This window comes from Balaenoptera ricei, chromosome 11, assembly GCF_028023285.1.
Source record: "Balaenoptera ricei isolate mBalRic1 chromosome 11, mBalRic1.hap2, whole genome shotgun sequence".
Taxonomy (NCBI): Eukaryota; Metazoa; Chordata; class Mammalia; order Artiodactyla; family Balaenopteridae; genus Balaenoptera; species Balaenoptera ricei.
The window spans coordinates 65,929,420-65,945,451 of NC_082649.1; positions in this window are offsets into that span (position 1 = coordinate 65,929,420).

Sequence of the window (16,032 nt, forward strand, 5' to 3'; positions counted from 1 at the left end):
AAGTTTGCTGGGTCATCAGCACCCCAGTGGACCCATGCAGGAGGAGGGCCCCAGCCTTTCCCTGTCTCCAGTTGTCACCTCGGCTGTTCCCTGCACTTGTACCCAAGCTCCATGGGCACCCAAGCTGGCTTTGGCCCAGGCTTCTCCAGGCCATCTCTCCTCCTGCTGGCCCCCAGTCACTGTCACCCAGGGCTGACAGCAGATCCCTTGGGTCCCTGGCCACACCCCCAAGCCTTGGGCCCTGCTACAGGCCCCTTCCTGCCTGTCTAGTGGCCACGCTATGCCCTTTGGAGGCTGGGGCCCTCAGGGAACCCTCCAAACGTGATCCCCAGACCCTACCCTGGACCTGACACACCTCTAGCAACCAGACAGAGGGTGCAGGGGCAGTGCCAAGGCCATCGGGTGAGAAGTGGGCTGGGGTCTCTGCTCTGGCTAAGGAACTGTGGGGGAGCCAGGGACGTGAGGGCAGAGGCTGGCTGGGGTGGGTGTCTGCAAGGCGCAGCACATCCACCACTGTGGATCCAAGGCGGTCACTAGCATCCCCACCCGACACCCACCCACCACATTACTTGCCCCCTCAGCCCCTGCCCACCACAGTCTTGGACTCTAGAATGGCACAGGCCCTCCTCGGCCTGACACTCTGAGAACTGAGCCAACTGCCTCTCCACTCCATGTTCTTGCTCAGACCTGAAGATGGCCCTGCCTCTGGGCCTATGCACAAGCTGGTACCCCTGCCTGGCCCTTCCTTCCTCTCATCTCCAGCTCCAACCCTTGTTCTTCTCCATGGACTCAGCACCTGGGGAGTGCTCCCTGCCTCCAACTCCCTTCCAGCTCCCCGCCCCACACGGAGGGCTAGGAGAGGGGTCATGAGGCCAGGACCACAAACTCAGTTGGTGGGTGCTGTAGGCATACTCAGAGGCCCCAGGTCCTGCCCACCTGCCCTTGTAGATGGTGGGCAAGGCAAACAGCTATCCAAAGGCCTGGTGCACCCATGGAGCTCTCTGTGGCACCACCTGCCTGGAATGGTGTGAGAGAGGCACAGGGCAGGACCTGAAGCCCACTGAGCCACCAGGCTGAGCATCAAGGGTTCCTGTGAATGCTGAGAGCCACTGGAAGTTCTAGAGGGAGAGCAACAAGGTGTGAGCAACATGCTCCAATGTAGAGGCCCGAGAAGGTTACACAGAGGTCAGGGGTGAGGTAGCCTTGCAGGGGCTGGTGGCCGGGTGGGGGGATGGGGATAGGGGTGGGAAGTACTGTTCTGGAAGCATCCTAGATGAGGTACTGACTGGGGGAAGGAGACCTAAGCAGGACAGACCCCCCCCCATTCCCCCCGCCAGGCCCCAGGGGAGTCTGATGCCCCTCTCCAGGGCTTAAGCCATGGGACCTCCAGATCACTGGGCCTTCAGGGCAACTCATCCCACCCACCCCACAGGCAGAGTCACTGAGGCCCCCAGCTGGCTGGGCCTCAGGGCCCCATCTTCCAGCCCAGACTCCTCCTCAGGAGGCTTCTGAAGTAGAGTCCACAGACCTACTCACCCTGAAACACTCATACTGGCCACCTCTAGGACAGAGCTATGTCTTCCTTTCAGACTGGGTGCCCCCCCTGGGCAGAGTGGAGCCTCTCCTCTCAAATTGGATTTCCTCTAGAACATGGTTTAGCCTCTTCCCACAGACTGAGGACCTCTTCCACCCCATGACAGGGCTGTGTTTACTCCTCAGACTGGATACCCCCAGGACAGAGCTGTGTTCATCCTTCAGACTGTGCACCCCCCAGAACAGCACTATGGTCACCCCTCACACAGACCGGGCACCCCCCAGAACAAGGTTATACTCACTCCTCAGACTTGTTACCAACTTCCCTTTAGATGAACCCCCAAGACAGGGCTGTGCTTTCCCTTTGAACTAAATGCCCCCAAGACATGCCGGGTACCCCCCTCAGGTTTGGTGATCCCAAGCAGGGCAAGGTTCCCCCATATCCACTTGGATACCTCCTGCCCAAGGGCTGGCCCTCCTTCCTCAGGATTTTTGCACCCAGGACAAGGCCAGGCCTCCCCCTTTAGACTGGGCTGGATGTCCAGGATAGGACTGGACCTCTTACATCAGTCTAAGCTCCTAGTCCAGGACAAGGTCTCCTCCCTTAGACCTGGAGCTCCTGGGCCAGGGCCAGCACCCCCCCCCCTGCCACTCAGAGAGACCCTGAGCCCCACCTGGGCCATCCAGGTGTTGGCAGAGGAAGTGGGAGCCCTCAGAGGGCCTGGCAGGCAGTCAGGACCCTGTTTGCCTTGAACAGGGGCTAAAGCCAGGTGGTCATTTCTCCCTTCAAGGCCTCACAGCTCAGCCAAGCCGCAGGGAACACGTAAACACCAGCCGAGTTGGGCAGCAGGCAGGCAGGGAGGAGGAGACCAAAAGACCCTGACTCATCAGCCTCCTTGGCCACGGTGTCTGGACACCTCATGGTGCAGCTCCAGACTCCAAGTCAGGCCAGTAAGACAGCTCCCACCTGTCTTGGGCATGAAGACAGGCCCAGCCTTTTCTGGCCTGTCTCCCCCCAGCCCAGGCTGAGAGAGGGATCTCTGAAGACCCATGGGAGGAACGTACCCTGCTGGGGGCTCCTAGAACATAGGCCAGGCTTCAAGAGGAAGCTTCAGCTCAGAGCAGGATCTAGAGGGTCCAGGGTCATCGAAGAGAGGCCTCTAGCGACCCACAACATGCAAGCCTGTGGAGAAGGAAAGACTAAGTGGGGCCCATGTGTCAGCGGAGAGGGAGCAGGCTTTGACAGTCCACTCCCATTACCGCTCAACCTGGGGCGGTGGTAGGACAGAGAACAGAATGAGGAGAAACGGGACTGAGTTCCCTGGAAGATGAAAGGGACGTGACCCAGTCCAGCGGTCTGATGAGAGCCTTGTTCAGACCGTTTGTGAGGGAAAATGGACCTTCCTTGGGGGAAGAAGGGGACACGACCATGCTCTGAGGGCACATAAGGGGACATAGACCTGCCGAGGTTGTCCGAAGGGACACAGCCCTGCTCTGAGGGCGGGTGAGGAGACATAGAACTTCCATGGGGGTGTGAGGGGACAGAGCTCTACTCTGAGGGTACAGGAGGGGACACTGAACCTCCTGAGGGGGTCTGAGGGGACACAGCTCTGCTCTGAGGGCATGTGAAGGGACATTGGACCTCCTGACGGGGTCTCAGGGGACACAGTTCTGCTCCGAGGGCACCTGAGGGGACGAGACTTGCCCTGTGTGGTCTGAGGAGACACAATCCTTTCCTGAGGGCACGTGAGGGGATATGGACCTTCTGTGGGGGCCTGAAGGGACACAGCTCTGCTCCAAGGGCGCATGAGGGGACATGGACCTTCCATCGTAATCTGAGGGGACTCAGCTTTGCTCTGAGGGTGCGTGAGGGGACAAGACCTGCCCTGTGTGGTCTGAGAAGAAACCATCCTTCCCTGAGGGTACGTGAGGGGACATGGACCCTCCGTGGGGCTCTCAGGGGACACAGCTCTGTTCCAAGGGCATGTAAGGGGACATTGAACCACCTAAGGGGATCAAAGGGGACACAGCTTCACTCCAAGGGCGTGTGAGGGGACTCTGGACCTCCTGTGGGGGTCTGTGGGGACACAGCTCTACTCCAAGGGCGCATGAGGGGACATTGAAAGTCCTGAGGTGGGGTGAGGGGACATAGCTCGGCTCTGGTGGTGTGTGAGGGGACATTGAACTGCCCGAGGGGATCTGAAGGGAAACCCTCTGCCCTGAGGGCCTTAGAGGGGACATTGAACTTTCTGAGGGGGTCTGAGGGGACACAGCTCTGCTCCGAGGGCACGTGAGGGGACATGGACCTTCTGTGGGGCTCTCAGGGGACAAAGATCTCCTCCAAGGGCATGTAAGGGGACACTGAACCACCTAAGGGGATCAAAGGGGACACAGCTTCACTCCGAGGGCATGTGAGGGGACTCTGGACCTCCTTAGTGGGTCTGAGGGGACACAGCTCTGCTCTGTTGGTGTGTGAGGGGACATGAACCTCCCGAGGTGTCTGATGGGACACAGCTCTGCTCCAAGGGCACGTGAGGGGACCATGAACAACCTGAGTGGGTCTGAAGGGACACAGCTCTGCTCTGAAGGTGTGTTAGCAGAAATTGAACTTCCTGAGGGGGTCTTAAGGGACACAGCTCTGTTCCGAGGTTGTCTGAGGGGACACTGGACCTCCTGAGGGGGTCTGAGGGGACATAGCTCTGCTCCGAGGGCGTGTGAGGGGACATTGAACCTCCTGAGTGGGTCTGAGGGGACAAGCTCTGCTCTGTGTGAGGGGACATGAACCTCCCAAGGGGGCCTGAGGGGACAGCTGTGCCAGAGGGCAAGTGAGGGGACATGGACTTTTCGAGGGGGTCTGAGGAGACACAGCTCTGCTCCAAGGGCACGTGAGGGGACAAGACCTGCCCTGTGTGGTCTGAAGAGACACAATCCTTCCCTGAGGGCACGTGAGGGAATATGGACCCTCCGTGGGGGTCTCAGGGGACACAGCTCTGCTCCAAGGGAGCGTGAGGGGACATTGAACAACCCGAGGAGTCTGAGGGGAAACAGCTCTGCTCTGAGGGCACGTGAGGGGACATTGGGCCTCCTGAGGGGGTTTCAGGGACACATCTCTGCTCCGAGGGCACCTGAGGGGACACTGAATCTCCTGAGGGGGTCTCAGGGGACACAGCTCTGCTCCAAGGGTGAGTGAGAGGACATGGACCTTCTTTGGGGGTCTAGGGGACTCAGCACTGCTCCAAGGGCGCATGAGGGGACAAGACCTGTCCTGTGTGGTCTGAGGAGACACAATCCTTCCCTGAGCACATGAGGGGACACTGGACCTTCCATGGGGGTGTGTGGGGACACACTCCGCTCCTAGGGCGCGTGAAGTGACATTGAACATCCTGAGGGGTTCTGAGGCGACACACCGTGCTCTGGGGGTGTTTGAGGGGACACTGAACTTCCTCACGGGGTCTGAGGGGACACACTCTGCTCCGAGGGCGTGTGAGGGGGCATTGAATCTCCTGAGGGGGTCTGAAGGGATACAGCTTTGTTCTGAGGGCGCCTCAGGGTACACTGGACCTCCTGAGGGGTTGAGGGGACACAGCTCTGCCCCGAGGGCATGTGAGGTGACACTGGACCTCCTGAGTGGGTCTGAGGGGACACTGCTCTGCTCCGAGGGCATGTGAGGGGACATGGACCTTCCGTGGGAATGAGGGGCCACAGCTCTGCTCCGTGGGCGCGTGAGGGGACACTGAACCTCCTGAGTGGTCTGCGGGGACACAGCTCTGGTCTGTTGGTGTGTGAGGGGACACGAACCTCCCTAGGGGGTTTGAGGGGACACAGCTCAGCTCCGAGGACATGTGAGGGGAGATGGACCTTCCGAGAGGGTCTGAGGGGAAACATCTCTGCTCCAAGGGCACGTGAGGCGACAAGACCTGCCCTGTGTGGTCTGAGGACACACAATCTTTCTCTGAGGGCACGTGAGGGGACACTGGACCTCCTGAGGGGGTCTCAGGGGACACAGCTCTGCTCCGAGGGCGTGTGAGGAGACAAGACCTGCCCTGTGTGGCCTGAAGAGACACAATCCTTCCCTGAGGGCACCTGAAGGGACATCGACCTTCCGTGGGGGTCTGAGGGGACATAGCTCTGCTCCGAGGGCGCAAGAGGGGACAAGACTTGCCTTGTGTGGTCTGAGGAGACACAATCCTTCCCTGAGGGCACGTGAGGGGCATGGACCTCCACGGGGAGTCTGAGGGGACTCAGCTCTGCTCCAACGGCGCGTGACGGGCAAGACCTGCCCTGTGTGGTGTGAAGAGACACCATCCTTCCCTGAGGGCACATGAAGGGACATGGAGCCGTTGGGGTGGGAACACTGAGGGGACACAGCCCTACACTGAGGGTGCTTGTGGGCATGGACTTCCTGAGGGGCTCTGAGGGGAAAAAGCAGCGCTCTGAGGGTGCTTGATGGGGCACAGACCTTCTGTGGGGGTCAGCAGGGACACAGCTCTGCTCCGAGGGCACAAGAAGTGACCTGCCCCTGCCCCAGGGGGTCTGAGGGATACAGTTTTGCTCCTAGGGGGTGTGAGGGGTCATGGGCCTGCCGGGGGGGTGGGGGCGGTGGTCTGAGGGGATGCAGTCCTGCTCTGAGGGTACTTGAGGGGACATGGACCATCCATCCATCAGGGGTTCTAACAGGGTCCTGGCTCTGCCTTCATTTTTAGAAGTGAGGTCTGGCTGTGGGGACCTGGTCAGAGGGTGCTGGGTCAGTGGCTCTCATTGAGCACTGGGGCACATAGGCTGGACTGTGTTCAGCTATAACCCTGTTGTCTCCTCAGCCAGCTCCAGAATGATCCCCGCCTGAGGCTCCCATGGCCAACTGAAACAAGCCTTGCCTGGGGCAGAAGAGCCTCCTCTTGGGCAGCGTAGGGGACTCTAGAGCCAGACAGGGGTCTGGGCCCTGGCTGGCTTCCCGTGTTTGCTGTGTGATCCAGGGCAAGCTGCCTTCCCTCTCTGAGCCTCAGCTTCACTTCTGAGGTCGGGCTCCTGTCTAGGTCTCTTGGCCTGTGTGGTCTCAGTACCCGGACCTGCTCCCTGGTGGGCCCCCAGGCTAGCTTTTGGCTGCCTGGACAAGGACTTTATCTTTCCCTTGGGCAGACTTGGGGCCCTCAGCACTGAAGGCCAGGACATCCCCAGGTGAGAGGCTCCCTCCTTCTTCGGCATCCCGGTCATGCAGGCAGTGGGGGCCAAGAGGGTGGGTGTGGATTCTGTGCACCTCCTCCTCATCCAAAGGCTGGGGGTCAGGAAAGGGGCCAGGGTCTGGGAGGCAGAAAATTGTATCCCAGGCCTAAAACCATCCCTTCGGGCCTCAGCCTTCCATCTGTGCGTGAAGGAAGGGGAGGTGGGGCCCTTCGTGTGCCTGAATTAATTATGCCCCCGCCACCTGCAGCATCTGTTTTAGGGGGGTAGAGAGGAGAGTTTCAACGCCCCCAAAGGCTTCCTGACTGGAAGGCCTGATGGTTCTCAGTCCCAGTTCTCAGACTGCAGGGTGGGGACACGGCCAGCGGTTCTGGTAGGGGGCTCTGTTGATGGGCAGCCCCATGGGGCTCCTGTTGGCTTTGCTTCCCAATGGCGAGGAGGAGGGGACGAGGCCAGACTGGGAGGACGGGGTACTGGGCATGGGACGCTGGGCTTGTGACCCCTGCAAGCTCCCTCCTCAGAGCTTCAGTACCTGTGGCTCCGGACGCCCAGGCCCTGGTGCACGAGGCCCTCCACCTGCTCCTCTCCACTCCCCACGCTGTGCTCTCCAGTCAGCCCTCCTTGGGGGCCTCTGCCCCAGCACCCTTTTCCTGCTGCAGCATGAGTCAGGGGACAGCCTTGGTGTGAACCACGTCCTGGCCCTGCCCAGAGGCGAAACTGTCAGGCTACCTGCCCCCAACAAGCTCACCCCCACCCGTGAGATAGAGAGGTGTGTTGTGTGTCTGTTGTTATCTGTATGTGTTTGTATACGTGCTTATTTGCATTTGCGTGTGTTTGTCTACGTGTTTGTTTGTATATGTGCCTAGTTATATGTATCTGTTGTGTCTACTTGTACTGTCAGTTTGTAGTTCTAGTTGTATCCTGTGTCTGTGTTTGTAGATGTGCTCATGTTTGTAATATGTATCTGTGTGTCCATCTGCATGTGTGTCTTTTGGTGTGTCTGTGTGCGTGACTGTATTGTGTGTGTAACAATGTGTCTGTTTGTATTTATTGGTATGTCTGTGTATATGTGTGTGTTTATTTGTGTGTGTGTGTCTGTGTGGACCCGTGGTCTGAGAACGCCGCCTGTGGGTGGAATTTGGCCCAGAGACATGTTTGGTTTGGCCCTCATAGTATTTTCAACATCTTGAGCCAACATTTAAAAATCAGGATATTTCACATAAAAATTCAGCTTTTCGGTTTCTTTTAAAAATTCAGAAGCCCTGGCAGCCTCGGGCCTGCGTTCCCATGAGGCCACTCTCCTCCAGAGCCGCTCAGGGGCTGCCTCGTCCTCCTACCCTCCACAGCCTCACCACTTTTCTCGCCCAGCAGCACCTTGAGGATGACCGAGTTTGTGATCCCAGAGTGTAAGTCTGGTTGCCAGGGAGTGTGTGCACGAGTGTATGGGATGAGGTCGTGTGTGTGTATGTAGGGGGGAGGGTGTGTGAGTGTATGTGTGTGCGCATAAATCCATTTTGCAATGGGGAGCGTGTACACGTGAGTGCGTGTGTGCATATGAGGTCAATCTGTGTCAGTGGGCTGAGCACACGTGTGAATGTGTGCGTGTGTGCATTAGGCAAATGTGAGTGTGTGGGGGACATGTGAGTGCCTGCATGTGTGTAGGGCATCTGTGCGTGTGGAGGTTTAGGTGTGTGAATGCATGCGTTTGCAGGTGTGTGTGCATGGGGTTCGCGTGGACATATTTGTGGCCATGTGGAGTGTGTGAGCCACTGCGGTCTGAGTATGCTCTGCACAGGAGCTTCTTTCGGCCTTTGAGGGGGAATCGGATTCCAGGCTTCTGGCTGGGCCACCTTGTGGGATTTATTTCTTTCTCAGTGCCAACCGGAGGCCTGAGTAATGGGAACATTTTAAGAAAACCAGTAAATACATAGAGAAAGGGCAGGCTGGCTGGGAAACAGGCTGGACACCCCTGCCCAGCCCACAGCTGTCAGAGGCCCTGAGTCCAGGCCTAAGGCAGGGAGGGAAGCAGCCCTAGAACCCAGCATGCTCAACCACTGTGCTCTATGGATACCCACTTCTGCCCATCCAGTGGGTGAGTCCCCTACACTACCTGGATGGCCCCTGGATCTAGGCATCTTCACAGCTTGGCTCTGAGCAACAGATGCTCAGGACAGGCCCAGGGGATGCCATGTCAGACCTGGCCCAGGGGCTAAGGGGACCTGACCCTCCAGGTGGGGCCCCTTTCCCAGCCAGGCTACAGTGGGTCCACATCCCTGAGTAGTCTGTCCACACATGTCTCACACATACGTGGACCCTCCCTCGGGAGGGATGAGGCTGCCTGTGACCTGGCAGGGTTGGTGCTCCCCACAGGGTTGGGAGGGTACGCAATACACTCCACTTGGAGCCCACACACCCGAAAGCGCCTGGTGCCTGGAACCTGGGGAAGGCTGGTGTCGGGGGGCGGAGTGGAGGGTTCTGTTGCTCCCCAGGACATGGCCACCACTGTCCTGGGTTTCGGGCTGACTGAGCCCCACTCTCGGGATCACCTCTGATATCAGCCCCTTAAATGACATAGGTCCCACGGGAAAGGATGGGGTGCTTCCTCTGGTGGGGTGAGGTTCCTTACAGAAGATCCACTTCAGCAGCGGGAAAAGCAGGCTACGCTGACCCACACTCCCCTGCAGGGGCCCTGGGTCAGTGTCTTCTGCTGCCCCCCAGTGGCCGTGTGAGGGCAACGGGGGAAATAAAGGCTACACGGAGATTCTTATCCATAAAGGTCTGCTGGCTGAATAGAATCGCTGGGCTCTTGGCCCTAGATCCCCACCACTCACTACACCCCACCGTGATGCCCAGTGAGATGGTTTGGGGAAAGCGAAGTCTTTTAGACTGGTCTGAGGGAAGGAACGTGGCTCCTAGCACAGATCCCGAGACCACTTGGAAGGTCAGCTCCTGGAGAGCAGGGCAACATCAGGTTTACAGCTGCATCCTTAGCCCCTGGAACAGTGTCCAGCACAAGGTAGATACTCAGGAAACAGGATGAATTAATGCCTGAATCGCCAGCTCCTGTAAGGGTGCTGCAGCAGGCCCCAGATGCAGCTCAGAGCCCCATGGAGAGGTCACCTGAAGGTAAGCAGGAGTCTCGCACACTGAAGCCCAGAGGTGGGGAAGAGCAGCATGAAACCCCAACAGGGGACTTGGCCTGGACGATGCCTGGGGCTTGAAGATGCACAGGTAGAGTCCAAGGGACTTGATTTGCCCAAACTGGTCACCTTCACACAATTCACCTGCAGCCCACTGGGCTAGACAGAATTTTCCCTTGTAACTTTAGGGGCTGTGCCTCTCTGTGACCGTGTCTGCCATTCCTCACCGTGTTACAGGCCCTATACCAGCCCGGATGTCCACCTGGCCTCTAGGGTCCTGTCCCTGCAATCCCAGGTATGACTTCCTCCCAGCCCTTGTGCTGCCTCCCCTCTTACCCAGAGGCATCAAGCATGAGTCTCTGGGCCAGCAGGCCCTGTACTCCTGTCCTCTGCTTGGCAAAGGGGTATCCATGCTGTTGCCGAACATTTCAAGCTTGACACCTCTCCTGAGATGACCCAGAGGCCAGCTGTCCTCAAGGATTTCAAGCAGGAGGAGGGGCCTGGAGTGTTGGGAGGTCAGGGCTGTCCTGGAGGAGTGCATGGTGAGCCGGGTAGCAGTGGGCACACCAGGGCTCCATCCACAGAGCTGGGCACTGCCACTTGGCCCATTTCTTCAGCCCTATGACAAAGGGGCTGCTGGGGCCTGAGAGTCTGTTGCCGGGGCCTGTCCCTCCAATCAAGAGTACTTTATTATTCTAGGTAGGAGTCCTTTATCAGATATGGGGTTTGCAAGTATTTTCTTAGTCAGTAGCTTTTCTCTTCATCCTTTTAACAGGGTCTTTGTTGGAGCAAAAGCTTTTCATTTTGGTTATCAAATTTGCCCATTTTTTTCTTTATGAGTTGTGCTTTCTCATGTCTAAGAACGCTCTTCACCAAGCTCTAGGTCCTGAAGGTTTTCTCCTATAATCCACTTTAATTTTTGTATAAGGTCTGAAGTATAGGTTGGGGTTCCTTTTTGGGGCCTTTGGATGGATATCCAATCACTCCAGCACAATTTACTGAAGACTATCCTTCCTCCATAGAGCTCATTTTGCACCTTTGCCAAAAATTAGTGAGCCGTACCTACGTGGGGCTACTTCTGAGTTCTCTGTATTCTTCCATTGATCTATGTGCCTACTTTTCCACCAATACCACCATCTTGATTACTGTAGCTGTATAATAAGTCTTGAAATGGGTAGATTGATTCCTCCTGCTTTATTCTTCTAGTTAAAAATTGTTTAAGCTGTTCAAGTTCTTGTAACTTTCCTGATACATTTTAGAATAATCTTGTCTATATATAAAAATCTTATTGAGATTTTGATATGAATTGCATTAAACCTGTGTATCAATTCTCCAGTAAAACCACCTGAGCTTGAAGATTTCTTTTTCAGGGGTTTAAAAATTATGAATTCAATATCCTTAATAGTGACAGAGCTATGGAAATTATCTTTTTCATTTTGGGTGAGTTATGGCAGTTTGCACTTTTCAAGGAATTGGTCCATTTCATCAACTTGTCAAAATGTGGGTAGCTATTTACAGTACCCCTTTATTGTCCTTTTGATGTCCATGGGGTCTATAGTGATAGCCTTATTTCATTCCTAATATGCCTAATGTGTTTATCCTCTTGCTTTTTTTTTCTTTTTATTTATTTTTGGCTGCTTTGGGTCTTCGTGGCTGCACGTGGGCTTTCTCTAGTTGTGGTGAGCAGGGGCTACTCTTCATTGCAGTGCGCGGGCTTCTCATTGCAGTGGCTTCTCTTGTTGCAGAGCACGGGCTCTAGGCGTGTGGGCTTCAGTAGTTGTGGCAAGTGGGCTCAGTAGTTGTGGCTCGAGGGCTCTAGAGCGCTGGCTCCGTAGTTGTGGCACATGGGCTTAGTTGCTCCGTAGCATGTGGGATCTTCCCGGACCAGGGATTGAACCCATGTGCCCTGCATTGGCAGGAGGATTCTTAACCACTGCACCACCAGGGAAGTCCCTGTCTCCTCTTTCTTCGTCAGTCTTTATTTCTTATTAGTCAATTACTGATTTCTGCAATGTTTACCAGTTTCTTTGCTCACCACTTCTTCCTGCATCCTGTGGCAGGCACTGCTGGCTGCCTTCCCGGTACTCTTTCTACCCTTCTTCCTTTCTCATGGAACCTCAATTTCAATCATGGTGGCAATGTGCCCAGCTTAAAATACCCTTACTCCCCACATGTCTGCAGTTAGGGTTGGATCTGACACAGTAATGGCTGATCAGATGTGAAGGCAAGGAAGGGGGACTTGGGCTTGAAGCCATGGTTTCTTCAGCTGGCTTGCCCTTTGCCCTTCCCCCTCCTGCCTGTAGCTCGAACCTGGGAGGTCGGGGGCGGGGGGGGCGGGAAGGCTCCCAAGAGAGCTAAGGACGGCAGCTGAGGACACAGAAGGGACTCACGTCCTTGGTGGTCTCAAGAAGTCACTGTACCACCTTAGACATAACACAAGGAAAAAACCCTCCTCGTTTAAAATCCTGTAGGTGAGCATCTGCCAAATGCCGTCCTGATTCCCATATCCTTCTCCCTGCGCCCACCGTGCTCCTCCTGCTATGGAGCGTCCTTTAGTAGTTCTTTCAGCAAAGATCAGTGCGGAGTAGACACTTAGTGTCATAAGCCTGAAAATGTCTATCTTGCCCTTATTATTTATTATTGAGCAGACTGACGTTTATGTTTCCTCAGCACTTAGGAAAAATTTGTCTTCTACTGTCTACCATTGATGAAAAGTGGAACTCATTCATTAGTAGGCAATCCTTTCCGTTGTTGTTTTTTTTTTTTTTCCTCCTGTAGCTTGTTGGATTTTCCTCTTTCCCCTCAATGTTCTAATCTTGACCATTGTAGTGAAACTGCAGATGTGGCCATTAAAAAAATTCCACTTCATACTTATCGAGTAATATAGGTTGTGAATTCTGGAAATTTCTTTTAAAAGTGTGTGAAATACAGTATATACAACCAAAAACAATGTATAAAATGAATGGATAGAGAATAAAATGAATTCCCAAAACTTAAGCCAAGATAAAGAACATTATCAACACCTCAAAGGGCCCCTTCCCAGAGTTAACCACAAGCCTGATGATGAGGATCATTGCCTTGCTCTTCTGCGCCGACTTTACCACCCATGTGTGTATCCTTACAGAGTATATTGTTCTACTCTGCCTGTGTTGGAACATCACACAAATGGCTTATACTTCTTTTCTTCTGTGACTTGCTTCTTCTTTTTTTTTTTTAAATTTATTTATTTATTTTTGGCTGCGTTGGGTCTCTGTTGCTGTGTGCGGGCTTTCTCTAGTTGTGGCGAGCGGGGTCTACTCTTCGTGGCGGTGCGCGGGCATCTCACTGCGGCGGCTTCTCTTGTTGCGGAGCGTGGGCTCTAGGCGTGCGGGCTTCAGTAGTTGTGGTACGTGGGCTCAGCAGTTGTGGCTCGCGGGCTCTAGAGCGCAGGCTCAGTAGTTGTGGTGCACGGGCTTAGTTGCTCCGTGGCATGTGGTATCTTCTGGGACCAGGGCTCGAACCCGTGTCCCCTGCATTGGCAGGTGGATTCTTAACCACTGCACCACTAGGGAAGTCTGACTTGCTTCTTTTGAGATGTATCCACAATCTTACACGGGGCTATAGCTCATTTCCTTGCTATAGAGTATTCCACTGTCAGAACCATAACTCATTGTGTTTTACTGTGTGTTATTGTGTGTATGTGTGCTATTATGAACATTGCTCCTGTTAGGGTTCCTGTCCCTGTCTGCTGGTATTCCTGTGCAACAGTGCTCTAGGACACTAATAGTGGAATTGCTGGTCACCGGCTGTGCACCAGTTCAACTTTTTCAAAAGTGGTCTTACCAACCAGCACTCCCACATGTGGCAGGTGGGAGGCCTGCTGCTCCACAGCACACCAGGGTAGCTAGTAACCCTTCTGTCTGAAAAGTCTCCCTTGTCTGGCATCACCCCAGCTACCTGAGCTTCCTTCTGTCGATTTTGAGCATGACAGACCTTTTCTAATCCCTTTCAATCTGTTTGAAAGACTGGGTTTAGGTTTCTTTTTCTAAATGACATCAGACCGAGTTTTTTTTTTTTTTTTTTTTAATTTATTTATTTATTTATGGCCGTGTTGGGTCTTCGTTTCTGTGCGAGGGCTTTCTCTAGTTGTGGCAAGCAGGGGCCACTCTTCATCGCGGTGCGCGGGCCTCTCACTATCACGGCCTCACTTGTTGCAGAGCACAGGCTCCAGACGCTCAGGCTCAGTAGTTGTGGCTCACGGGCCCAGTTGCTCCGCGGCATGTGGGATCTTCCCAGACCAGGGCTCGAACCCGCGTCCCCTGCATTGGCAGGCAGATTCTCAGCCACTGCGCCACCAGGGAAGCCCAGACCAAGTTTTTTTTAAAAAAAAGCGAACAGGTACATTAATAGTAATTAATGACATATTTGGATTTATTTGTCCCACCTTTTTCTCTCTTTGCCTTCTTTTGGATAATTTATTTTTCTCAGTCCATTTTTTTTTCTTAACTTCTTTGGAAGAGGTACACTCTAGGGATTTCCCTGGTGGTCCAGTGGTTAATACTCTGCGCTCCCAATGCAGGGGGCACGGGTTTGATCCCTGGTCAGGGAACTAAGATCCCGCATGCTGCATGGTGAAGAAAAAAAAAAAAAAAAAAAAAAGAAGGGGTACATTCTATCACTCATATTTCTATTTTTAGGGTTATCCTAGAAATGTCAGCCTGTCTGTATACCAGAGCCTTTGCTCTCTTCCTGAGTGAGCTTGGTAGATGACTGTAATTCCAATCACCTCTCACCTTAGGACTTACTATTATTGTTGTTATGTACTCTAAGTAGCTCTTGCTTTACTTTTACTTCGCAACACATATTTGTTTTATAAGGTTAATGTCTACTTAAATTTACACTTTCTTTCTCTTCATTCCTTCTTACATCTCAGATTTTCCATCTGGGATTGTGACCCTTCAGTCTGAAGACATTCATTCAAAAAAAGACATTCAGTTTTTTTTTTAAGGAGAATGTTTATTTCTTTTTTAAAAAAACAGCTTTATTGAGATATAATATATACCTCATACAATTCACCCATTTAAAGGTACAATTCAATGGCTTTTAGCATATTCACAGACTTGTACAACCATCACCATAATCCATTTTAGAATATTTTCATTACCTCAAGATAGATTTTTTTAAAAAGTCTGCTGGTGACAAAACCTCTGATTTTGTTTGTCTAAAAATATTTTGTACTTGTAACATATTTTCTCTGGGTACAGAATTTCAAGTTGACAATTACCTTTTGTCCAGGTAACACTGATGCCAGATGGTACCATTCCAGTTAACACCGGCTGTGTTTGAGACATTTGCTGTGGGCTTGATCTTTGAAAGATAATATAATCTTCTCTAATTTTAAGATTGTTTCTTGGTCTTTTTGTTCTGACAATTTATTCCAATGTGTCCAGGTATGTACTGGTTTTAAAATACATCCACAAATTCTTAGACTCCACCTCGAGGTGGAATCTAATTCTTCTCCCTTTGAGTGTGGGCTGGACGCAGTGACTTGCTTCTAACAAATAGACTGTGGCATAATATCAGTTCCAAGACCTGGTCATAAAAGACCCTAAAGCTTCCTGCTGCTTTCTCTCTGGGATCGCTCATTCTGGGGAAAGCCAGCTGCTACCACATGTGAACACTCATGCAAGTCCTATGGAGAGGTCCACGTGGCAAGAACTGTGTGTGCGTAATGCTTCTCTAAGCATTCCTGTGAGCCCTGGGAGTGGAAACGGTCCTGAAGCAGATCCTCCAGCCCCAGTCGAGCCTTGCGATGCCTGCTGCCCTGGAGGACATCTTGACGGCTACTTCAAAGAGATCCCAAGCTAGAACTACTCAGCTAAGCCACTCTTGAATTCCTGATCCACAGAAACTGTCAGATAATAATGATTTGTTGTTTTAAGCCACAGAGATTTGGGGTAATTCGTATGCAGCAATTTATAATTAATACGAAGTGTGAAAAAAACTTGAGGCAAACTTGCTTATTGAGCTGTAATGAACATACAAAAAGTACACAAAACATATATGTACAGCTCAATGAATATTCGTAAAGTGAACGTACCTAATGAATCACCACCCATAACAAGAGATAGAACATTTGACTGCAGATGTCTTTTGGTTGCCCAGCTTGAGAATTGTTGACCTCGAATCTGTGGACTGGTGA